Source organism: Canis aureus, chromosome 20 (genome assembly GCF_053574225.1).
Source record: "Canis aureus isolate CA01 chromosome 20, VMU_Caureus_v.1.0, whole genome shotgun sequence".
Classification (NCBI taxonomy): Eukaryota; Metazoa; Chordata; class Mammalia; order Carnivora; family Canidae; genus Canis; species Canis aureus.
Window position 1 is genome coordinate 2,416,590 of NC_135630.1, and position 25,464 is coordinate 2,442,053.

The following is a 25,464-nucleotide window of genomic DNA, read 5'->3' on the forward strand; positions in this document are numbered from 1 at the left end:
CTCCACAGCCAGCCTGCTGGTACCCTTGGCTTCTAAAAGGCCTAGGCTCGCTGTTTGACGGAAGTGCTGGGAGAGGTAATTGGAATCTCCCGGCACACAAGACGAGTGCCTCCAAGCTCAATTCACGATTTCCCAGTAATTCTTGTGGGAGACAGGTGCTACATACTAAGTTCCATATGTGAGAAGGTAGCTGAACGCCTTGTCCAAAAGCATCTTACTTCTGAGAGTTGAGCACACCCTCAGGCCCTCACACTTCAACACTGCCTGCAGAGTGAGTTTCACACGTCTTCACCAGAGACGATTGCCAGAGGCTTCTGAGTACAAGTTAACAATGCAGACCTGGAGGGTATCTCCAGGTGCAGTAGAGTGGTAATCTTGGAACCTCCTGACTCAGAGTACTGCTACCTTCTCACTGCCATAGGAATGCAGCTAGTTGACAGCTGGCTTCAAGACATGCTTCCCTGTGAGAGCTGAGGACAGGGCAGAACCCTCCCGCATCCTGCCTGACTGTAGGAGTAGCTGCTAACATCCTAATGTTAGTGGCTGGGAGAGGTTGCCGGAAAAGCATGTGTGAGCACTGGGCCTGAACTCCCGTGTATCTGAGTTGTATACAGCGATTTCCAATGGCCTTCTTCAATCACAGTGTAGCTAGGTTCCAACACCCATGTCCGAGTGGGTAGCAGACATCTGCCTCCCATGCATACACACTTCTGAGAGTTGAGCTTATGGCCTGTACCTCCACATCCAGCCTTCTGGTACTCTTGGCTTCTAAAAGGCCTAGGCTCGCTGTTTGACGGAAGTGCTGGGAGAGGTAATTGGAATCACCCGGCACACAAGACTAGTGCCTCCAAGCTCAGTTCAGCGATTTCCTAGTAATTCCTGTGGTAGACTGGTGCTACATACTAAGTTCCATACGTGAGAGGGTAGCTGAACGCCTTGTCCAAAACCATCTTACTTCTGAGAGTTGAGCTCAGCCTCAGTCCCTCACAGTTCGACACTGCCTGCAGAGTGAGTTTCGCAGGTCTTCAGCAGAGACGTTTGCCAGAGGCTTCTGAGACGCAGGGTAACAATGCAGACCTGGAGGGTATCCGCAGGTGCAGTCGACTGGTAATCTTGGTACCTCCTGACTCAGAATACTGCTGCCTTCTCACTGCCATAGGAATGCAGCTAGTTGACAGCTGGCTTCAAGACATGCTTCCCTGTGAGAGCTGAGGACAGGGCAGAACCCTCCCGCATGCTGCCTGACTGTAGGAGTAGCTGCTAACATCCTTATGTTAGTGGCTGGAGGAGGTTGCGGGAAAAGCATGTGTGAGCACTGGGCCTGAACTCCCGTGTATCTGAGTTGAATACAGCGATTTCCAACGGCTTTCCTCAACCAGAGTGTAGCTAGGTTCCAAATCCCATGTACGAGCGGGTAGCAGACATCTGCCTCCCATGCATACACACTTCTGAGAGTTGAGCTTATGGCCTGTACCTCCACAGCCAGCCTGCTGGTACCCTTGGCTTCTAAAAGGCCTAGGCTCGCTGTTTGACGGAAGTGCTGGGAGAGGTAATTGGAATCTCCCGGCACACAAGACGAGTGCCTCCAAGCTCAATTCACGATTTCCCAGTAATTCTTGTGGTAGACAGGTGCTACATACTAAGTTCCATATGTGAGAAGGTAGCTGAACGCCTTGTCCAAAAGCATCTTACTTCTGAGAGTTGAGCACACCCTCAGTCCCTCACACTTCCACACTGCCTGCAGAGTGAGTTTCACACGTCTTCACCAGAGACGATTGCCAGAGGCTTCTGAGTACAAGTTAACAATGCAGACCTGGAGGGTATCTCCAGGTGCAGTAGAGTGGTAATCTTGGAACCTCCTGACTCAGAGTACTGCTACCTTCTCACTGCCATAGGAATGCAGCTAGTTGACAGCTGGCTTCAAGACATGCTTCCCTGTGAGAGCTGAGGACAGGGCAGAACCCTCACGCATCCTGCCTGACTGTAGGAGTAGCTGCTAACATCCTAATGTTAGTGGATGGGAGAGGTTGCGGGAAAAGCATGTGTGAGCACTGGGCCTGAACTCCCGTGTATCTGAGTTGAATACAGCGAATTCCAATGGCCTTCTTCAATCACAGTGTAGCTAGGTTCCAACTCCCATGTCCGAGTGGGTAGCAGACATCTGCCTCCCATGCATACACACTTCTGAGAGTTGAGCTTATGGCCTGTACCTCCACATCCAGCCTGCTGGTACCCTTGGCTTCTAAAAGGCCTAGGCTCGCTGTTTGACGGAAGTGCTGGGAGAGGTAATTGGAATCACCCGGCACACAAGACTAGTGCCTCCAAGCTCAGTTCAGCGATTTCCTAGTAAGTCCTGTGGTAGACTGGTGCTACATAATATGTTCCATACGTGAGAGGGTAGCTGAACGCCTTGTCCAAAAGCATCTTACTTCTGAGAGTTGAGCTCACCCTCAGTCCCTCACAGTTCGACACTGCCTGCAGAGTGAGTTTCGCAGGTCTTCAGCAGAGACGTCTGCCAGAGGCTTCTGAGACGCAGGGTAACAATGCAGACCTGGAGGGTATCCCCAGGTGCAGTCGACTGGTAATCTTGGAACCTCCTGACTCAGAATACTGCTACCTTCTCACTGCCATAGGAATGCAGCTAGTTGACAGCTGGCTTCAAGACATGCTTCCCTGTGAGAGCTGAGGACAGGGCAGAACCCTCCCGCATCCTGCCTGACTGTAGGAGTAGCTGCTAACATCCTTATGTTAGTGGCTGGGAGAGGTTGCGGGAAAAGCATGTGTGAGCACTGGGCCTGAACTCCCGTGTATCTGAGTTGAATACAGCGATTTCCAACGGCTTTCCTCAACCAGAGTGTAGCTAGTTTCCAAATCCCATGTACGAGCGGGTAGCAGACATCTGCCTCCCATGCATAAACACTTCAGAGAGTTGAGCTTATGGCCTGTACCTCCACAGCCAGCCTGCTGGTACCCTTGGCTTCTAAAAGGCCTAGCCTCGCTGTTTGATGGAAGTGCTGGGAGAGGTAATTGGAATCTCCCGGCACACAAGACGAGTGCCTCCAAGCTCAATTCACGATTTCCCAGTAATTCTTGTGGTAGACAGGTGCTACATACTAAGTTCCATATGTGAGATGGTAGCTGAACGCCTTGTCCAAAAGCATCTTACTTCTGAGAGTTGAGCCCACCCTCAGTCCCTACAATTCCACACTACCTGCAGAGTGAGTTTCACACGTCTTCACCAGAGACTATTGCCAGAGGCTTCTGAGTACAAGTTAACAATGCAGACCTGGAGGGTATCTCCAGGTGCAGTAGAGTGGTAATCTTGGAACCTCCTGACTCAGAGTACTGCTACCTTCTCACTGCCATAGGAATGCAGCTAGTTGACAGCTGGCTTCAAGACATGCTTCCCTGTGAGAGCTGAGGACAGGGCAGAACCCTCCCGCATCCTGCCTGACTGTAGGAGTAGCTGCTAACATCCTTAAGTTAGTGGCTGGGAGAGGTTGCGGGAAAAGCATGTGTGAGCACTGGGCCTGAACTCCCGTGTATCTGAGTTGAATACAGCGATTTCCAATGGCCTTCTTCAATCACAGTGTAGCTAGGTTCCAACTCCCATGTCCGAGTGGGTAGCAGACATCTGCCTTCCATGCATACACACTTCTGAGGGTTGAGCTTAAGGCCTGTACCTCCACATCCAGCCTGCTGGTACCCTTGGCTTCTAAAAGGCCTAGGCTCGCTGTTTGACGGAAGTGCTGGGAGAGGTAATTGGAATCACCCGGCACACAAGACTAGTGCCTCCAAGCTCAGTTCAGCTATTTCCTAGTAAGTCCTGTGGTAGACTGGTGCTACATACTAAATTCCATACGTGAGAGGGTAGCTGAACGCCTTGTCCAAAACCTTCTTACTTCTGAGAGTTGAGCTCAGCCTCAGTCCCTCACAGTTCCACACTGCCTGCAGAGTGAGTTTCGCAGGTCTTCAGCAGAGACGTTTGCCAGAGGCTTCTGAGACGCAGGGTAACAATGCAGACCTGGAGGGTATCCCCAGGTGCAGTCGACTGGTAATCTTGGAACCTCCTGACTCAGAATACTGCTACCTTCTCACTGCCATAGGAATGCAGCTAGTTGACAGCTAGCTGGCTTCAAGACATGCTTCCCTGAGAGAGCTGAGGACAGGGCAGAACCCTCCCGCAAGCTGCCTGACTGTAGGAGTAGCTGCTAACATCCTAATGTTAGTGGCTGGTAGAGGTTGCGGGAAAAGCATGTGTGAGCACTGGCTCTAAACTCCCGTGTATCTGAGTTGAATACAGCGATTTCCAACGGCTTTCGTCAACCAGAGTGTAGCTAGGTTCCAAATCCCATGTACGAGCGGGTAGCAGACATCTGCCTCCCATGCATACACACTTCTGAGAGTTGAGCTTATGGCCTGTACCTCCACAGCCAGCCTGCTGGTACCCTTGGCTTCTAAAAGGCCTAGGCTCGCTGTTTGACGGAAGTGCTGGGAGAGGTAATTGGAATTTCCCGGCACACAAGACGAGTGCCTCCAAGCTCAATTCACGATTTCCCAGTAATTCTTGTGGTAGACAAGTGCTACATACTAAGTTCCATATGGGAGATGGTAGCTGAACGCCTTGTCCAATAGCATCTTACTTCTGAGAGTTGAGACCACCCTCAGTCCCTCACAGTTCCACACTGCCTGCAGAGTGAGTTTCACACGTCTTCACCAGGACGATTGCCAGAGGCTTCTGAGTACAAGTTAACAATGCAGACCTGGAGGGTATCTCCAGGTGCAGTAGAGTGGTAATCTTGGAACCTCCTGACTCAGAGTACTGCTACCTTCTCACTGCCATAGGAATGCAGCTAGTTGACAGCTGGCTTCAAGACATGCTTCCCTGTGAGAGCTGAGGACAGGGCAGAACCCTCCCGCATGCTGCCTGACTGTAGGAGTAGCTGCTAACATCCTTATGTTAGTGGCTGGGAGAGGTTGCGGGAAAAGCATGTGTGAGCACTGGGCCTGAACTCCCGTGTATCTGAGTTGAATACAGCGATTTCCAACGGCTTTCCTAAACCAGGGGGTAGCTAGGTACCAAATCCCATGTACGAGCGGGTAGCAGATATCTGCCTCCCATGCATACACACTTCTGAGATTTGAGCTTATGGCCTGTACCTCCACAGCCAGCCTGCTGGTACCCTTGGCTTCTAAAAGGCCTAGGCTCGCTGTTTGACGGAAGTGCTGGGAGAGGTAATTGGAATCACCCGGCACACAAGACTAGTGCCTCCTTCTCAGTTCAGCGATTTCCTAGTAATTCCTGTGGTAGACTGGTGCTACATACTAAGTTCCATACGTGAGAGGGTAGCTGAACGCCTTGTCCAAAACCATCTTACTTCTGAGAGTTGAGCTCAGCCTCAGTCCCTCACAGTTCGACACTGCCTGCAGAGTGAGTTTCGCAGGTCTTCAGCAGAGACGTTTGCCAGAGGCTTCTGAGACGCAGGGTAACAATGCAGACATGGAGGGTATCCCCAGGTGCAGTCGACTGGTAATCTTGGAACCTCCTGACTCAGAATACTGCTACCTTCTCACTGCCATAGGAATGCAGCTAGTTGACAGTTGGCTTCAAGACATGCTTCCCTGTGAGAGCTGAGGACAGGGCAGAACCCTCCCGCATGCTGCCTGACTGTAGGAGTAGCTGCTAACCTCCTTATGTTATTGGCTGGGAGAGGTTGCGGGAAAAGCATGTGTGAGCACTGGGCCTGAACTCCCGTGTATCTGAGTTGAATACAGCGATTTCCAACGGCTTTCCTCAAACAGAGTGTAGCTAGGTTCCAAATCCCATGTACGAGCGGGTAGCAGACATCTGCCTCCCATGCATACACACTTCTGAGAGTTGAGCTTATGGCCTGTACCTCCACATCCAGCCTCCTGGTACCCTTGGCTTCTAAAAGGCCTAGGCTCGCTGTTTGACGGAAGTGCTGGGAGAGGTAATTGGAATCTCCCGGCACACAAGACGAGTGCCTCCAAGCTCAATTCACGATTTCCCAGTAATTCTTGTGGTAGACAGGTGCTACATACTAAGTTCCATATGTGAGAAGGTAGCTGAACGCCTTGTCCAAAAGCATCTTACTTCTGAGAGTTGAGCACACCCTCAGTCCCTCACAATTCCACACTGCCTGCAGAGTGAGTTTCACACGTCTTCACCAGAGACGATTGCCAGAGGCTTCTGAGTACAAGTTAACAATGCAGACCTGGAGGGTATCTCCAGGTGCAGTAGAGTGGTAATCTTGGAACCTCCTGACTCAGAGTACTGCTACCTTCTCAATGCCATAGGAATGCAGCTAGTTGACAGCTGGCTTCAAGACATGCTTCCCTGTGAGAGCTGAGGACAGGGCAGAACCCTCCCGCATCCTGCCTGACTGTAGGAGTAGCTGCTAACATCCTAATGTTAGTGGCTGGGAGAGGTTGCGGGAAAAGAATGTGTGAGCACTGGGCCTGAACTCCCGTGTATCTGAGTTGAATAGAGCGATTTCCAATGGCCTTCTTCAATCACAGTGTAGCTAGCTTCCAACTCCCATGTCCGAGGGGGTAGCAGACAGCTGCCTCCCATGCATACACACTTCTGAGAGTTGAGCTTATGGCCTGTACCCCCACATCCAGCCTGCTGGTACCCTTGGCTTCTAAAAGGCCTAGGCTCGCTGTTTGACGGAAGTGCTGGGAGAGGTAATTGGAATCACCCGGCACACAAGACTAGTGCCTCCAAGCTCAGTTCAGCGATTTCCTAGTAATTCCTGTGGTAGACTGGTGCTACATACTAAGTTCCATACGTGAGAGGGTAGCTGAACGCCTTGTCCAAAACCATCTTACTTCTGAGAGTTGAGCTCAGCCTCAGTCCCTCACAGTTCCACACTGATGCAGAGTGAGTTTCGCAGGTCTTCAGCAGAGACGTTTGCCAGAGGCTTCTGAGACGCAGGGTAACAATGCAGACCTGGAGTGTATCCCCAGGTGCAGTCGACTGGTAATCTTGGAACCTCCTGACTCAGAATACTGCTACCTTCTCACTGCCATAGGAATGCAGCTAGTTGACAGCTGGCTTCAAGACATGCTTCCCTGTGAGAGCTGAGGACAGGGCAGAACCCTCCCGCATGCTGCCTTACTGTAGGAGTAGCTGCTAACATCCTTATGTTAGTGGCTGGGAGAGGTTGCGGGAAAAGCATGTGTGAGCACTGGGCCTGAACTCCCGTGTATCTGAGTTGAATACAGCGATTTCCATCGGCTTTCCTCAACCAGAGTGTAGCTAGGTTCCAAATCCCATGTACGAGCGGGTAGCAGACATCTGCCTCCCATGCATACACACTTCTGAGAGTTGAGCTTATGGCCTGTACCTCCACAGCCAGCCTGCTGGTACCCTTGGCTTCTAAAAGGCCTAGGCTCGCTGTTTGACGGAAGTGCTGGGAGAGGTAATTGGAATCACCCGGCACACAAGACTAGTGCCTCCAAGCTCAGTTCAGCGATTTCCTAGTAATTCCTGTGGTAGACTGGTGCTACATACTAAGTTCCATACGTGAGAGGGTAGCTGAACGCCTTGTCCAAAACCATCTTACTTCTGAGAGTTGAGCTCAGCCTCCGTCCCTCACAGTTCGACACTGCCTGCAGAGTGAGTTTCGCAGGTCTTCAGCAGAGACGTTTGCCGGAGGCTTCTGAGACGCAGGGTAACATTGCAGAATTGGAAGGTATCCCCAGGTGCAGTCGACTGGTTATCTTGGAATCTCTTGACTCAGAATACCGCTACCTTCTCACTGCCATAGGAATGCAGCTAGTTGACAGCTAGCTGGCTTCAAGACATGCTTCCCTGTGAGAGCTGAGGACAGGGCAGAACCCTCCCGCATGCTGCCTGACTGTAGGAGTAGCTGCTAACATCCTTATGTTAGTGGCTGGGAGAGGCTGCGGGAAAAGCATGTGTGAGCACTGGGCCTGAACTCCCGTGTACCTGAGTTGAATACAGCGATTTCCAACGGCTTTCCTCAACCAGAGTGTAGCTACGTTCCAAATCCCATGTACGAGCGGGTAGCAGACATCTGCGTCCCATGCATACACACTTCTGAGAGTTGAGCTTATGGCCTGTACCTCCACAGCCAGCCTGCTGGTACCCTTGGCTTCTAAAAGGCCTAGGCTCGCTGTTTGGCGGAAGTGCTGGGAGAGGTATTTGGAATCACCCGGCACACAAGACTAGTGCCCCCAAGCTCAGTTCAGCGATTTCCTAGTAATTCCTGTGGTAGACTGGTGCTACATACTAAGTTCCATACGTGAGAGGGTAGCTGAACGCCTTCTCCAAAACCTTCTTACTTCTGAGAGTTGAGCTCAGCCTCAGTCCCTCACAGTTTCACACTGCCTGCAGAGTGAGTTTCGCAGGTCTTCAGCAGAGACGTTTGCCAGAGGCTTCTGAGACGCAGGGTAACAATGCAGACCTGGAGGGTATCCGCAGGTGCAGTCGACTGGTAATCTTGGAACCTCCTGACTCAGAATACTGCTACCTTCTCACTGCCATAGGAATGCAGCTAGTTGACAGCTGGCTTCAAGACATGCTTCCCTGTGAGAGCTGAGGACAGGCAGAACCCTCCCCCATGCTGCCTGACTGTAGGAGTAGCTGCTAACATCCTTATGTTAGTGGCTGGGAGAAGTTGCGGGAAAACCATGTTTGAGCACTGGGCCTGAACTCCCGTGTATCTGAGTTGAATACAGCGATTTCCAACGGCTTTCCTCAACCAGAGTGTAGCTAGGTTCCAAATCCCATGTACGAGCGGGTAGCAGACATCTGCCTCCCATGCATACACACTTCTGAGAGTTGAGCTTATGGCCTGTACCTCCACAGCCAGCCTGCTGGTACCCTTGGCTTCTAAAAGGCCTAGGCTCGCTGTTTGACGGAAGTGCTGGGAGAGGTAATTGGAATCAACCGGCACACAAGACTAGTGCCTCCAAGCTCAGTTCAGCGATTTCCTAGTAATTCCTGTGGTAGACTGGTGCTACATACTAAGTTCCATACGTGAGAGGGTAGCTGAACGCCTTGTCCAAAACCATCTTACTTCTGAGAGTTGAGCTCAGCCTCCGTCCCTCACAGTTCGACACTGCCTGCAGAGTGATTTTCGCAGGTCTTCAGCAGAGACGTTTGCCAGAGGCTTCTGAGACGCAGGGTAACAATGCAGACCTGGAAGGTATCCCCAGGTGCAGTCGACTGGTTATCTTGGAACCTCCTGACTCAGAATACTGCTACCTTCTCACTGCCATAGGAATGCAGCTAGTTGACAGCTGGCTTCAAGACATGCTTCCCTGTGAGAGCTGAGGACAGGGCCGAACCCTCCCGCATGCTGCCTGACTGTAGGAGTAGCTGCTAACATCCTTATGTTAGTGGCTGGGAGAGGTTGCGGGAAAAGCATGTGTGAGCACTGGGCCTGAACTCCCGTGTACCTGAGTTGAATACAGCGATTTCCAACGGCTTTCCTCAACCAGAGTGTAGCTAGGTTCCAAATCCCATGTACGAGCGGGTAGCAGACATCTGCGTCCCATGCGTACACACTTCTGAGAGTTGAGCTTATGGCCTGTACCTCCACAGCCAGCCTGCTGGTACCTTTGGCTTCTAAAAGGCCTAGGCTCGCTGTTTGACGGAAGTGCTGGGAGAGGTAATTGGAATCACCGGTCACACAAGACTAGTGCCTCCAAGCTCAGTTCAGCCATTTCCTAGTAATTCCTGTGGTAGACTGGTGCTACATACTAAGCTCCATACGTGAGAGGGTAGCTGAACGCCTTGTCCAAAACCATCTTACTTCTGAGAGTTGAGCTCAGCCTCAGTCCCTCACAGTTCGACACTTCCTGCAGAGTGAGTTTCGCAGGTCTTCAGCAGAGACGTTTGCCAGAGGCTTCTGAGACGCAGGGTAACAATGCAGACCTGGAGGGTATCCCCAGGTGCAGTCGACTGGTAATCTTGGAACCTCCTGACTCAGAATACTGCTACCTTCTCACTGCCATAGGAATGCAGCTAGTTGACAGCTGGCTTCAAGACATGCTTCCCTGTGAGAGCTGAGGACAGGGCAGAACCCTCCCGCATGCTGCCTGACTGTAGGAGTAGCTGCTAACATCCTTATGTTAGTGGCTGGGAGAGGTTGCGGGAAAAGCATGTGTGAGCACTGGGCCTGAACTCCCGTGTATCTGAGTTGAATACAGCGATTTCCAACGGCTTTCCTCAACCAGAGTGTAGCTAGGTTCCAAATCCCATGTACGAGCGGGTAGCAGACATCTGCCTCCCATGCATACACACTTCTGAGAGTTGAGCTTATGGCCTGTACCTCCACAGCCAGCCTGCTGGTACCCTTGGCTTCTAAAAGGCCTACGCTCACTGTTTGACGGAAGTGCTGGGAGAGGTAATTGGAATCACCCGGCACACAAGACTAGTGCCTCCAAGCTCAGTTCACGATTTCCTAGTAATTCCGGTGGTAGACTGGTGCTACATACTAAGTTCCATACGTGAGAGGGTAGCTGAACGCCTTGTCGAAAACCATCTTACTTCGGAGAGTTGAGCTCAGCCTCAGTCCCTCACAGTTCGACACTGCCTGCAGAGTGAGTTTCGCAGGTCTTCAGCAGAGACGTTTGCCAGAGGCTTCTGAGACGCAGGGTAACAATGCAGACCTGGAGGGTATCCCCAGGTGCAGTCGACTGCTAATCTTGGAACCTCCTGACTCAGAATACTGCTACCTTCTCACTGCCATAGGAATGCAGCTAGTTGACAGCTGGCTTCAAGACATGCTTCCCTGTGAGAGCTGAGGACAGGGCAGAACCCTCCCGCATGCTGCCTGACTGTAGGAGTAGCTGCTAACATCCTTATGTTAGTGGCTGGGAGAGGTTGCGGGAAAAGCATGTGTGAGCACTGGGCCTGAACTCCCGTGTATCTCAGTTGAATACAGCGATTTCCAACGGCTTTCCTCAACCAGAGTGTAGCTAGGTTCCAAATCCCATGTACGAGCGGGTAGCAGACATCTGCCTCCCATGCATACACACTTCTGAGAGTTGAGCTTATGGCCTGTACCTCCACAGCCAGCCTGCTGGTACCCTTGGCTTCTAAAAGGCCTAGGCTCGCTGTTTGACGGAAGTGCTGGGAGAGGTAATTGGAATCTCCCGGCACACAAGACGAGTGCCTCCAAGCTCAATTCACGATTTCCCAGTAATTCTTGTGGTAGACAGGTGCTACATACTAAGTTCCATATGTGAGAAGGTAGCTGAACGCCTTGTCCAAAAGCATCTTACTTCTGAGAGTTGAGCACACCCTCAGTCCCGCACACTTCCACACTGCCTGCAGAGTGAGTTTCACACGTCTTCACCAGGACGATTGCCAGAGGCTTCTGAGTACAAGTTAACAATGCAGACCTGGAGGGTATCTCCAGGTGCAGTAGAGTGGTAATCTTGGAACCTCCTGACTCAGAGTACTGCTACCTTCTCACTGCCATAGGAATGCAGCTGGTTGACAGCTGGCTTCAAGAGATGCTTCCCTGTGAGAGCTGAGGACAGGGCAGAACCCTCCCGCATCCTGCCTGACTGTAGGAGTAGCTGCTAACATCCTAATGTTAGTGGCTGGGAGAGGTTGCGGGAAAAGCATGTGTGAGCACTGGGCCTGAACTCCCGTGTATCTGAGTTCAATACAGCGATTTCCAATGGCCTTCTTCAATCACAGTGTAGCTAGGTTCCAACTCCCATGTCCGACAGGGTAGCAGACATCTGCCTCCCATGCATACACACTTCTGAGTGTTGAGCTTATGGCCTGTACCTCCACATCCAGCCTGCTGGTACCCTTACTTCTAAAAGTCCTAGGCTCGCTGTTTGACGGAAGTGCTGGGAGAGGTAATTGGAATCACCCGGCACACAAGACTAGTGCCTCCAAGCTCAGTTCAGCCATTTCCTAGTAATTCCTGAGGTAGACTGGTGCTACATTCTAAGTTCCATACTTGAGAGGGTAGCTGAACGCCTTGTCCAAAACCATCTTACTTCTGAGAGTTGAGCTCAGCCTCAGTCCCTCACAGTTCAACACTTCCTGCAGAGTGAGTTTCGCAGGTCTTCAGCAGAGACGTTTGCCAGAGGCTTCTGAGACGCAGGGTAACAATGCAGACCTGGAGGGTATCCCCAGGTGCATTCAACTGGTAATCTTGGAACCTCCTGACTCAGAATACTGCTACCTTCTCACTGCCATAGGAATGCAGCTAGTTGACAGCTGGCTTCAAGACATGCTTCCCTGTGAGAGCTGAGGACAGGGCAGAACCCTCCCGCATGCTGCCTGACTGTAGGAGTAGCTGCTAACATCCTTATGTTAGTGGCTGGGAGAGGTTGCGGGAAAAGCATGTGTGAGAACTGGGCCTGAACTCCCGTGTATCTGAGTTGAATACAGCGATTTCCAACGGCTTTCCTCAACCAGAGTGTAGCTAGGTTCCAAATCCCATGTACGAGCGGGTAGCAGACATCTGCCTCCCATGCATACACACTTCTGAGAGTTGAGCTTATGGCCTGTACCTCCACATCCAGCCTGCTGGTACCCTTGGCTTCTAAAAGGCCTAGGCTCACTTTTTGACGGAAGTGTTGGGAGAGGTAATTGGAATCACCCGGCACACAAGACTAGTGCCTCCAAGCTCAGTTCAGCGATTTCCTAGTAATTCCTGTGGTAGACTGGTGCTACATACTAAGTTCCATATGTGAGATGGTAGCTGAACGCCTTGTCCAAAAGCATCTTACTTCCGAGAGTTGAGCCCACCCTCAGTCCCTCACAGTTCCACACTGCCTGCAGAGTGAGTTTCACACGTCTTCACCAGAGACGATTGCCAGAGGCTTCTGAGTACAAGTTAACAATGCAGACCTGGAGGGTATCCCCAGGTGCAGTCTACTGGTAATCTTGGAACCTCCTGACTCAGAATACTGCTACCTTCTCACTGCCATAGGAATGCAGCTAGTTGACAGCTGGCTTCAAGACATGCTTCCCTGTGAGAGCTGAGGACAGGGCAGAACCCTCCCGCATGCTGCCTGACTGTAGGAGTAGCTGCTAACATCCTTATGTTAGTGGCTGGGAGATGTTGCGGGAAAAGCATGTGTGAGCACTGGGCCTGAACTCCCGTGTATCTGAGTTGAATACAGCGATTTCCAATGGCCTTCTTCAATCACAGTGTAGCTAGGTTCCAACTCCCATGTCCGAGTGGGTAGCAGACATCTGCCTCCCATGCATACACACTTCTGAGAGTTGAGCTTATGGCCTGTACCTCCACAGCCAGCCTGCTGGTACCCTTGGTTTCTAAGGCCTAGGCTCGCTGTTTGACGGAAGTGCTGGGAGAGGTAATTGGAATCACCCGGCACACAAGACTAGTGCCTCCAAGCTCAGTTCAGCGATTTCCTAGTAATTCCTCTGGTAGACTGGTGCTACATACTAAGTTCCATACGTGAGAGGGTAGCTGAACGCCTTGTCCAAAACCATCTTACTTCTGAGAGTTGAGCTCAGCCTCAGTCCCTCACAGTTCCACACTGCCTGCAGAGTGAGTTTCGCAGGTCTTCAGCAGAGACGTTTGCCAGAGGCTTCTGAGACGCAGGGTAACAATGCAGACCTGGATGGTATCCCCAGGTGCAGTCGACTGGTAATCTTGGAACCTCCTGACTCAGAATACTGCTACCTTCTCACTGCCATAGGAATGCAGCTAGTTGACAGCTAGCTGGGTTCAAGACATGCTTCCCTGTGAGAGCTGAGGACAGGGCAGAACCCTCCCGCATCCTGCCTGACTGTAGGATTAGCTGCTAACATCCTAATGTTAGTGGCTGGGAGAGGTTCCGGGAAAAGCATGTTTGAGCACTGGGCCTGAACTCCCGTGTATCTGAGTTGAATACAGCGATTTCCAACGGCTTTCCTCAACCAGAGTGTAGCTAGGTTCCAAATCCCATGTACGAGCGGGTAGCAGACATCTGCCTCCCATGCATACACACTTCTGAGAGTTGAGCTTATGGCCTGTACCTCCACATCCAGCCTGCTGGTACCCTTGGCTTCTAAAAGGCCTAGGCTCGCTGTTTGACGGAAGTGCTGGGAGAGGTAATTGGAATCTCCCGGCACAAAAGACGAGTGCCTCCAAGCTCAATTCACGATTTCCCAGTAATTCTTGTGGTAGACAGGTGCTACATACTAAGTTCCATATGTGAGAAGGTAGCTGAACGCCTTGTCCAAAAGCATCTTACTTCTGAGAGTTGAGCACACCCTCAGTCCCTCACAGTTCCACACTGCCTGCAGAGTGAGTTTCACACGTCTTCACCAGAGACGATTGCCAGAGGCTTCTGAGTACAAGTTACACTGCAGACCTGGAGGGTATCTCCAGGTGCAGTAGAGTGGTAATCTTGGAACCTCCTGACTCAGAGTACTGCTACCTTCTCACTGCCATAGGAATGCAGCTAGTTGACAGCTGGCTTCAAGACATGCTTCCCTGTGAGAGCTGAGGACAGGGCAGAACCCTCCCGCATGCTGCCTGACTGTAGGAGTAGCTGCTAACATCCTTATGTTAGTGGCTGGGAGAGGTTGCGGGAAAAGCATGTGTGAGCACTGGGCCTTAACTCCCGTGTATCTGAGTTGAATACAGCGATTTCCAATGGCCTTCTTCAATCACAGTGTAGCTAGGTTCCAACTCCCATGTCCGAGTGGGTAGCAGACATCTGCCTCCCATGCATACACACTTTTGAGAGTTGAGTTTATGGCCTGTACCTCCACATCCAGCCTGCTGGTACCCTTGGCTTCTAAAGGCCTAGGTTCGCTGTTTGACGGAATTGCTGGGAGAGGTAATTGGAATCACCCGGCACACAAGACTAGTGCCTCCAAGCTCAGTTCAGTGATTTCCTAGTAATTCCTGTGGTAGACTGGTGCTGCATACTAAGTTCCATACGTGAGAGGGTAGCTGAACGCCTTGTCCAAAACCATCTTACTTCTGAGAGTTGAGCTCAGCCTCAGTCCCTCACAGTTCCACACTGCCTGCAGAGTGAGTTTCGCAGGTCTTCAGCAGAGACGTTTGCCAGAGGCTTCTGAGACGCAGGGTAAAAATGCAGACCTGGAGGGTATCCCCAGGTGCAGTCGACTGGTAATCTTGGAACCTCCTGACTCAGAATACTGCTACATTCTCACTGCCATAGGAATGCAGCTAGTTGACAGCTAGCTGGTTTCAAGACATGCATCCCTGAGAGAGCTGAGGACAGGGCAGAACCCTCCCGCATGCTGCCTGACTGTAGGAGTAGCTGCTAACATCCTAATGTTAGTGGCTGGGAGAGGTTGCGGGAAAAGCATGTGTGAGCACTGGGCCTGAACTCCCGTGTATCTGAGTTGAATACAGCGATTTCCAACGGCTTTCCTCAACCAGAGTGTAGCTAGGTTCCAAATCCCATGTACGAGCGGGTAGCAGACATCTGCCTCCCATGCATACACACTTCTGAGAGTTGAGCTTATGGACTGTACCTCCACAGCCAGCCTGCTGTTACCCTTGGCTTCTAAAAGGCCTAGGCTCGCTGTTTGACGGAAGTGCTGGGAGAGGTAATTGGAATGTCCCGGCACACAAGACGAGTGCCTCCAAGCTCAATTCACGATTTCCCAGTAATTCTTATGGTAGACAGGTGCTACATATTAAGTTCCATATGTGAGAAGGTAGCTGAACGCCTTGTCCAAAAGCATCTTACTTCTGAGAGTTGAGCACACCCTCAGTCCCTCACACTTCCACACTGCCTGCAGAGTGAGTTTCACACGTCTTCACCAGAGACGATTGCCAGAGGCTTCTGAGTACAAGTTACACTGCAGACCTGGAGGGTATCTCCAGGTGCAGTAGAGTGGTAATCTTGGAACCTCCTGACTCAGAGTACTGCTACCTTCTCACTGCCATAGGAATGCAGCTAGTTGACAGCTGGCTTCAAGACATGCTTCCCTGTGAGAGCTGAGGACAGGGCAGAACCCTCCCGCATGCTGCCTGACTGTAGGAGTAGCTGCTAACATCCTTATGTTAGTGGCTGGGAGAGGTTGCGGGAAAAGCATGTGTGAGCACTGGGCCTGAACTCCCGTGTATCTGAGTTGAATACAGCGATTTCCAATGGCCTTCTTCAATCACAGTGTAGCTAGGTTCCAACTCCCATGTCCGAGTGGGTAGCAGACATCTGCCTCCCATGCATACACACTTCTGAGAGTTGAGCTTATGGCCTGTACCTCCACATCCAGCCTGCTGGTACCCTTGGCTTCTAAAGGCCTAGGCTCGCTGTTTGACGGAAATGCTGGGAGAGGTAATTGGAATCACCCGGCACACAAGACTAGTGCCTCCAAGCTCAGTTCAGCGATTTCCTAGTAATTCCTGTGGTAGACTGGTGCTACATACTAAGTTCCATACGTGAGAGGGTAGCTGAACGCCTTGTCCAAAACCATCTTACTTCTGAGAGTTGAGCTCAGCCTCAGTCCCTCACAGTTCCACACTGCCTGCAGAGTGAGTTTCGCAGGTCTTCAGCAGAGACGTTTGCCAGAGGCTTCTGAGACGCAGGGTAACAATGCAGACCTGGAGGGTATCCCCAGGTGCAGTCGACTGGTAATCTTGGAACCTCCTGACTCAGAATACTGCTACATTCTCACTGCCATAGGAATGCAGCTATTTGACAGCTAGCTGGCTTCAAGACATGCCTCCCTGAGAGAGCTGAGGACAGGGCAGATCCCTCCCGCCTGCTGCCTGACTGTAGGAGTAGCTGCTAACATCCTAATGTTAGTGGCTGGGAGAGGTTGCGGGAAAAGCATGTGTGAGCACTGGGCCTGAACTCCCGTGTATCTGAGTTGAATACAGCGATTTCCAACGGCTTTCCTCAACCAGAGTGTAGCTAGGTTCCAAATCCCATGTACGAGCGGGTAGCAGACATCTGCCTCCCATGCATACACACTTCTGAGAGTTGAGCTTATGGCCTGTACCTCCACAGCCAGCCTGCTGGTCCCCTTGGCTTCTAAAAGGCCTTGGCTCGCTGTTTGACAGAAGTGCTGGGAGAGGTAATTGGAATCACCCGGCACACAAACTAGTGCCTCCAAGCTCAGTTCAGCGATTTCCTAGTAATTCCTGTGGTAGACTGGTGCTACATACTAAGTTCCATACGTGAGAGGGTAGCTGAACGCCTTGTCCAAAACCATCTTACTTCTGAGAGTTGAGCTCAGCCTCAGTCCCTCACAGTTCCACACTGCCTGCAGAGTGAGTTTCGCAGGTCTTCAGCAGAGACGTTTGCCAGAGGCTTCTGAGACGCAGGGAAACAATGCAGACCTGGAAGGTATACCCAGGTGCAGTAGACTCGTAATCTTGGAACCTCCTGACTCAGAATACTGCTACCTTCTCACTGCCATAGGAATGCAGCTAGTTGACAGCTGGCTTCAAGACATGCTTCCCTGTGAGAGCTGAGGACAGGGCAGAACCCTCCCGCATGCTGCCTGACTGTAGGAGTAGCTGCTAACATCCTTATGTTATGGCTGGGAGAGGTTGCGGGAAAAGCATGTGTGAGCACTGGGCCTGAACTCCCGTGTATCTGAGTTGAATACAGCGATTTCCAACGGCTTTCGTCAACCAGAGTGTAGCTAGGTTCCAAATCCCATGTACGAGCGGGTAGCAGACATCTGCCTCCCATGCATACACACTTCTGAGAGTTGAGCTTATGGCCTGTACCTCCACATCCAGCCTGCTGGTACCCTTGGCTTCTAAAAGGCCTAGGCTCGCTGTTTGACGGAAGTGCTGGGAGAGGTAATTGGAATCTCCCGGCACACAAGACGAGTGCCTCCAAGCTCAATTCACGATTTCCCAGTAATTCTTGTGGTAGACAGGTGCTACATACTAAGTTCCATATGTGAGAAGGTAGCTGAACGCCTTGTCCAAAAGCATCTTACTTCTGAGAGTTGAGCACACCCTCAGGCCCTCACACTTCAACACTGCCTGCAGAGTGAGTTTCACACGTCTTCACCAGAGACGATTGCCAAAGTTTTCTGAGTACAAGTTAACAACGCAGACCTGGAGGGTATCTCCAGGTGCAGTAGAGTGGTAATCTTGGAACCTCCTGACTCAGAGTACTGCTACCTTCTCACTGCCATAGGAATGCAGCTAGTTGACAGCTGGCTTCAAGACATGCTTCCCTGTGAGAGCTGAGGACAGGGCAGAACCCTCGCGCATGCTGCCTGACTGTAGGAGTAGCTGCTAACATCCTAATGTTAGTGGCTGGGAGAGGTTGCGGGAAAAGCATGTGTGAGCACTGGGCCTGAACTCCCGTATATCTGATTTGAATACAGCGATTTCCAACGGCTTTCCTCAACCAGAGTGTAGCTAGGTTCCAAATCCCATTTACGAGCGGGTAGCAGACATCTGCCTCCCATGCATACACACTTCTGAGAGTTGAGCTTATGGCCTGTACCTCCACAGCAAGCCTGCTGGTACCCTTGGCTTCTAAAAGGCCTAGGCTCGCTGTTTGACGGAAGTGCTGGGAGAGGTAATTGGAATCACCCGGCACACAAGACTAGTGCCTCCAAGCTCAGTTCAGCGATTTCCTAGTAATTCCTGTGGTAGACTGGTGCTACATACTAAGTTCCATACGTGAGAGGGTAGCTGAACGCCTTGTCCAAAACCATCTTACTTCTGAGAGTTGAGCTCAGCCTCAGTCCCTCACAGTTCCACACTGCCTGCAGAGTGAGTTTCGCAGGTCTTCAGCAGAGACGTTTGCCAGAAGCTTCTGAGACACAGGGTAACAATGCAGACCTGGAGGGTATCCCCAGGTGCAGTCGACTGGTAATCTTGGAACCTCCTGACTCAGAATACTGCTACCTTCTCACTGCCATAGGAATGCAGCTAGTTGACAGCTGGCTTCAAGACATACTTCCCTGTGAGAGCTGAGGACAGGGCAGAACCCTCCCGCATACTGCCTGACTGTAGGAGTAGCTGCTAACATCCTTATGTTAGTGACTGGGAGAGGTTGCGGGAAAAGCATGTGTGAGCACTGGGCCTGAACTCCCGTGTATCTGAGTTGAATACAGCGATTTCCAACGGCTTTCCTCAACCAGAGTGTAGCTAGGTTCCAAATCCCATGTACGAGCGGATAGCAGACATCTGCCTCCCATGCATACACACTTCTGAGAGTTGAGCTTATGGCCTGTACCTCCACTTCCAGCCTGCTGGTACCCTTGGCTTCTAAAAGGCCTAGGCTCGCTGTTTGACGGAAGTGCTGGGAGAGGTAATTGGAATCTCCCGGCACACAAGACGAGTGCCTCCAAGCTCAATTCACGATTTCCCAGTAATTCTTGTGGGAGACAGGTGCTACATACTAAGTTCCATATGTGAGATGGTAGCTGAACGCCTTGTCCAAAAGCATCTTACTTCTGAGAGTTGAGCACACCCTCAGGCCCTCACACTTCAACACTGCCTGCAGAGTGAGTTTCACACGTCTTCACCAGAGACGATTGCCAGAGGCTTCTGAGTACAAGTTAACAACGCAGACCTGGAGGGTATCTCCAGGTGCAGTAGAGTGGTAATCTTGGAACCTCCTGACTCAGAGTACTGCTACCTTCTCACTGCCATAGGAATGCAGCTAGTTGACAGCTGGCTTCAAGACATGCTTCCCTGTGAGAGCTGAGGACAGGGCAGAACCCTCAGCATCCTGCCTGACTGTAGGAGTAGCTGCTAACATCCTAATGTTAGTGGCTGGGAGAGGTTGCGGGAAAAGCATGTGTGAGCACTGGGCCTGAACTCCCGTATATGTGAGTTGAATACAGCGATTTCCAACGGCTTTCCTCAACCAGAGTTTAGCTAGGTTCCAAATCCCATGTACGAGCGGGTAGCAGACATCTGCCTCCCATGCATACACACTTCTGAGAGTTGAGCTTATGGCCTGTACCTCCACATCCAGCCTGCTGGTACCCTTGGGTTCTAAAAGGCCTAGGCTCGCTGTTTGACGGAAGTGCTGGGAGAGGTAATTGGAATCACCCGGCACACAAGACTAGTGCCTCCAAGCTCAGTTCAGTGATTTCCTAGTAATTCCTGTGGTAGACTGGTGCTACATACTAAGTTCCATACGTGAGAGGGTAGCTGACCGCCTTGTCCAAAACCATCTTACTTCTGAGAGTTGAGCTCACCCTCAGTCCCTCACAGTTCCACACTGCCTGCAGAGTGAGTTTCGCAGGTCTTCAGCAGTGACGTTTGCCAGAGGCTTCTGAGACGCAGGGTAACAATGCAGACCTGGAGGGTATCCCCAGGTGCAGTCGACTGGTAATCTTGGAACCTCCTGACTCAGAATACTGCTACCTTCTCACTGCCATAGGAATGCAGCTAGGTGACAGCTGGCTTCAAGACATGCTTCCCTGTGAGAGCTGAGGACAGGGCAGAACCCTCCCGCATGCTGCCTGACTGTAGGAGTAGCTGCTAACATCCTTATGTTAGTGGCTGGGAGAGGTTGCGGGAAAAGCATGTGTGAGCACTGGGCCTGAACTCCCGTGTATCTGAGTTGAATACAGCGATTTCCAACGGCTTTCCTCAACCAGAGTGTAGCTAGGTTCCAAATCCCATGTACGAGCGGGTAGCAGACATCTGCCTCCCATGCATACACACTTCTGAGAGTTGAGCTTATGGCCTGTACCTCCACAGCCAGCCTGCTGGTACCCTTGGCTTCTAAAAGGCCTAGGCTCGCTGTTTGACGGAAGTGCTGGGAGAGGTAATTGGAAGCTCCCGGCACACAAGACGAGTGCCTCCAAGCTCAATTCACGATTTCCCAGTAATTCTTGTGGTAGACAGGTGCTACATACTAAGTTCCATATGTGAGAAGGTAGCTGAACGCCTTGTCCAAAAGCATCTTACTTCTGAGAGTTGAGCTCACCCTCAGGCCCTCACACTTCCACACTGCCTGCAGAGTGAGTTTCACACGTCTTCACCAGAGACGATTGCCAGAGGCTTTTGAGTACAAGTTACAATGCAGACCTGGAGGGTATCTCCAGGTGCAGTAGAGTGGTAATTTTGGAACCTCCTGACTCAGAGTACTGCTACCTTCTCACTGCCATAGGAATGCAGGTAGTTGACAGCTGGCTTCAAGACATGCTTCCCTGTGAGAGCTGAGGACAGGGCAGAACGCTCCCGCATCCTGCCTGACTGTAGGAGTAGCTGCTAACATCCTAATGTTAGTGGCTGGGAGAGGTTGCGGAAAAAGCACGTGTGAGCACTGGGCCTAAACTCCCGTGTATCTGAGTTGAATACAGCGAATTCCAATGGCCTTCTTCAATCACAGTGTAGCTAGGTTCCAACTCCCATGTCCGAGTGGGTAGCAGACATCTGCCTCCCATGCATACACACTTCTGAGAGTTGAGCTTATGGCCTGTACCTGCACATCCAGCCTGCTGGTACCCTTGGCTTCTAAAAGGCCTAGGCTCGCTGTTTGACGGAAGTGCTGGGAGAGGTAATTGGAATCACCCAGCACACAAGACTAGTGCCTCCAAGCTCAGTTCAGCGATTTCCTAGTAATTCCTGTGGTAGACTGGTGCTACATACTAAGTTCCATACGTGAGAGGGTAGCTGAACGCCTTGTCCCAAACCATCTTACTTCTGAGAGTTGAGCTCAGCCTCAGTCCCTCACAGTTCCACACTGCCTGGAGAGTGAGTTTCGCAGGTCTTCACTAGAGACGTTTGCCAGAGGCTTCTGAGACGCAGGGTAACAATGCAGACCTGGAGGGTATCCCCAGGTGCAGTCGACTGGTAATCTTGGAACCTCCTGACTCAGAATACTGCTACCTTCTCACTGCCATAGGAATGCAGCTAGTTGACAGCTGGCTTCAAGACATGCTTCCCTGTGAGAGCTGAGGACAGGGCAGAACCCTCCCGCATGCTGCCTGACTGTAGGAGTAGCTGCTAACATCCTTATGTTAGCGGCTGGGAGAGGTTGCGGGATAAGCATGTGTGAACACTGGGCCTGAACTCCCGTGTACCTGAGTTGAATACAGCGATTTCCAACGGCTTTCCTCAACCAGAGTGTAGCTAGGTTCCAAATCCCATGTACGAGCGGGTAGCAGACATCTGCCTCCCATGCATACACACTTCTGAGAGTTGAGCTTATGGCCTGTACCTCCACAGCCAGCCTGCTGGTACCCTTGGCTTCTAAAAGGCCTAGGCTCGCTGTTTGACGGAAGTGCTGGGAGAGGTAATTGGAATCTCCCGGCACACAAGACGAGTGCCTCCAAGCTCAATTCACGATTTCCCAGTAATTCTTGTGGGAGACAGGTGCTACATACTAAGTTCCATATGTGAGAAGGTAGCTGAACGCCTTGTCCAAAAGCATCTTACTTCTGAGAGTTGAGCACACCCTCAGGCCCTCACACTTCAACACTGCCTGCAGAGTGAGTTTCACACGTCTTCACCAGAGACGATTGCCAGAGGCTTCTGAGTACAAGTTAACAATGCAGACCTGGAGGGTATCTCCAGGTGCAGTAGAGTGGTAATCTTGGAACCTCCTGACTCAGAGTACTGCTACCTTCTCACTGCCATAGGAATGCAGCTAGTTGACAGCTGGCTTCAAGACATGCTTCCCTGTGAGAGCTGAGGACAGGGCAGAACCCTCCCGCATCCTGCCTGACTGTAGGAGTAGCTGCTAACATCCTAATGTTAGTGGCTGGGAGAGGTTGCCGGAAAAGCATGTGTGAGCACTGGGCCTGAACTCCCGTGTATCTGAGTTGTATACAGCGATTTCCAATGGCCTTCTTCAATCACAGTGTAGCTAGGTTCCAACACCCATGTCCGAGTGGGTAGCAGACATCTGCCTCCCATGCATACACACTTCTGAGAGTTGAGCTTATGGCCTGTACCTCCACATCCAGCCTTCTGGTACTCTTGGCTTCTAAAAGGCCTAGGCTCGCTGTTTGACGGAAGTGCTGGGAGAGGTAATTGGAATCACCCGGCACACAAGACTAGTGCCTCCAAGCTCAGTTCAGCGATTTCCTAGTAATTCCTGTGGTAGACTGGTGCTACATACTAAGTTCCATACGTGAGAGGGTAGCTGAACGCCTTGTCCAAAACCATCTTACTTCTGAGAGTTGAGCTCAGCCTCAGTCCCTCACAGTTCGACACTGCCTGCAGAGTGAGTTTCGCAGGTCTTCAGCAGAGACGTTTGCCAGAGGCTTCTGAGACGCAGGGTAACAATGCAGACCTGGAGGGTATCCGCAGGTGCAGTCGACTGGTAATCTTGGTACCTCCTGACTCAGAATACTGCTGCCTTCTCACTGCCATAGGAATGCAGCTAGTTGACAGCTGGCTTCAAGACATGCTTCCCTGTGAGAGCTGAGGACAGGGCAGAACCCTCCCGCATGCTGCCTGACTGTAGGAGTAGCTGCTAACATCCTTATGTTAGTGGCTGGAGGAGGTTGCGGGAAAAGCATGTGTGAGCACTGGGCCTGAACTCCCGTGTATCTGAGTTGAATACAGCGATTTCCAACGGCTTTCCTCAACCAGAGTGTAGCTAGGTTCCAAATCCCATGTACGAGCGGGTAGCAGACATCTGCCTCCCATGCATACACACTTCTGAGAGTTGAGCTTATGGCCTGTACCTCCACAGCCAGCCTGCTGGTACCCTTGGCTTCTAAAAGGCCTAGGCTCGCTGTTTGACGGAAGTGCCGGGAGAGGTAATTGGAATCTCCCGGCACACAAGACGAGTGCCTCCAAGCTCAATTCACGATTTCCCAGTAATTCTTGTGGTAGACAGGTGCTACATACTAAGTTCCATATGTGAGAAGGTAGCTGAACGCCTTGTCCAAAAGCATCTTACTTCTGAGAGTTGAGCACACCCTCAGTCCCTCACACTTCCACACTGCCTGCAGAGTGAGTTTCACACGTCTTCACCAGAGACGATTGCCAGAGGCTTCTGAGTACAAGTTAACAATGCAGACCTGGAGGGTATCTCCAGGTGCAGTAGAGTGGTAATCTTGGAACCTCCTGACTCAGAGTACTGCTACCTTCTCACTGCCATAGGAATGCAGCTAGTTGACAGCTGGCTTCAAGACATGCTTCCCTGTGAGAGCTGAGGACAGGGCAGAACCCTCACGCATCCTGCCTGACTGTAGGAGTAGCTGCTAACATCCTAATGTTAGTGGATGGGAGAGGTTGCGGGAAAAGCATGTGTGAGCACTGGGCCTGAACTCCCGTGTATCTGAGTTGAATACAGCGAATTCCAATGGCCTTCTTCAATCACAGTGTAGCTAGGTTCCAACTCCCATGTCCGAGTGGGTAGCAGACATCTGCCTCCCATGCATACACACTTCTGAGAGTTGAGCTTATGGCCTGTACCTCCACATCCAGCCTGCTGGTACCCTTGGCTTCTAAAAGGCCTAGGCTCGCTGTTTGACGGAAGTGCTGGGAGAGGTAATTGGAATCACCCGGCACACAAGACTAGTGCCTCCAAGCTCAGTTCAGCGATTTCCTAGTAAGTCCTGTGGTAGACTGGTGCTACATAATATGTTCCATACGTGAGAGGGTAGCTGAACGCCTTGTCCAAAAGCATCTTACTTCTGAGAGTTGAGCTCACCCTCAGTCCCTCACAGTTCGACACTGCCTGCAGAGTGAGTTTCGCAGGTCTTCAGCAGAGACGTCTGCCAGAGGCTTCTGAGACGCAGGGTAACAATGCAGACCTGGAGGGTATCCCCAGGTGCAGTCGACTGGTAATCTTGGAACCTCCTGACTCAGAATACTGCTACCTTCTCACTGCCATAGGAATGCAGCTAGTTGACAGCTGGCTTCAAGACATGCTTCCCTGTGAGAGCTGAGGACAGGGCAGAACCCTCCCGCATCCTGCCTGACTGTAGGAGTAGCTGCTAACATCCTTATGTTAGTGGCTGGGAGAGGTTGCGGGAAAAGCATGTGTGAGCACTGGGCCTGAACTCCCGTGTATCTGAGTTGAATACAGCGATTTCCAACGGCTTTCCTCAACCAGAGTGTAGCTAGTTTCCAAATCCCATGTACGAGCGGGTAGCAGACATCTGCCTCCCATGCATAAACACTTCAGAGAGTTGAGCTTATGGCCTGTACCTCCACAGCCAGCCTGCTGGTACCCTTGGCTTCTAAAAGGCCTAGCCTCGCTGTTTGATGGAAGTGCTGGGAGAGGTAATTGGAATCTCCCGGCACACAAGACGAGTGCCTCCAAGCTCAATTCACGATTTCCCAGTAATTCTTGTGGTAGACAGGTGCTACATACTAAGTTCCATATGTGAGATGGTAGCTGAACGCCTTGTCCAAAAGCATCTTACTTCTGAGAGTTGAGCCCACCCTCAGTCCCTACAATTCCACACTACCTGCAGAGTGAGTTTCACACGTCTTCACCAGAGACTATTGCCAGAGGCTTCTGAGTACAAGTTAACAATGCAGACCTGGAGGGTATCTCCAGGTGCAGTAGAGTGGTAATCTTGGAACCTCCTGACTCAGAGTA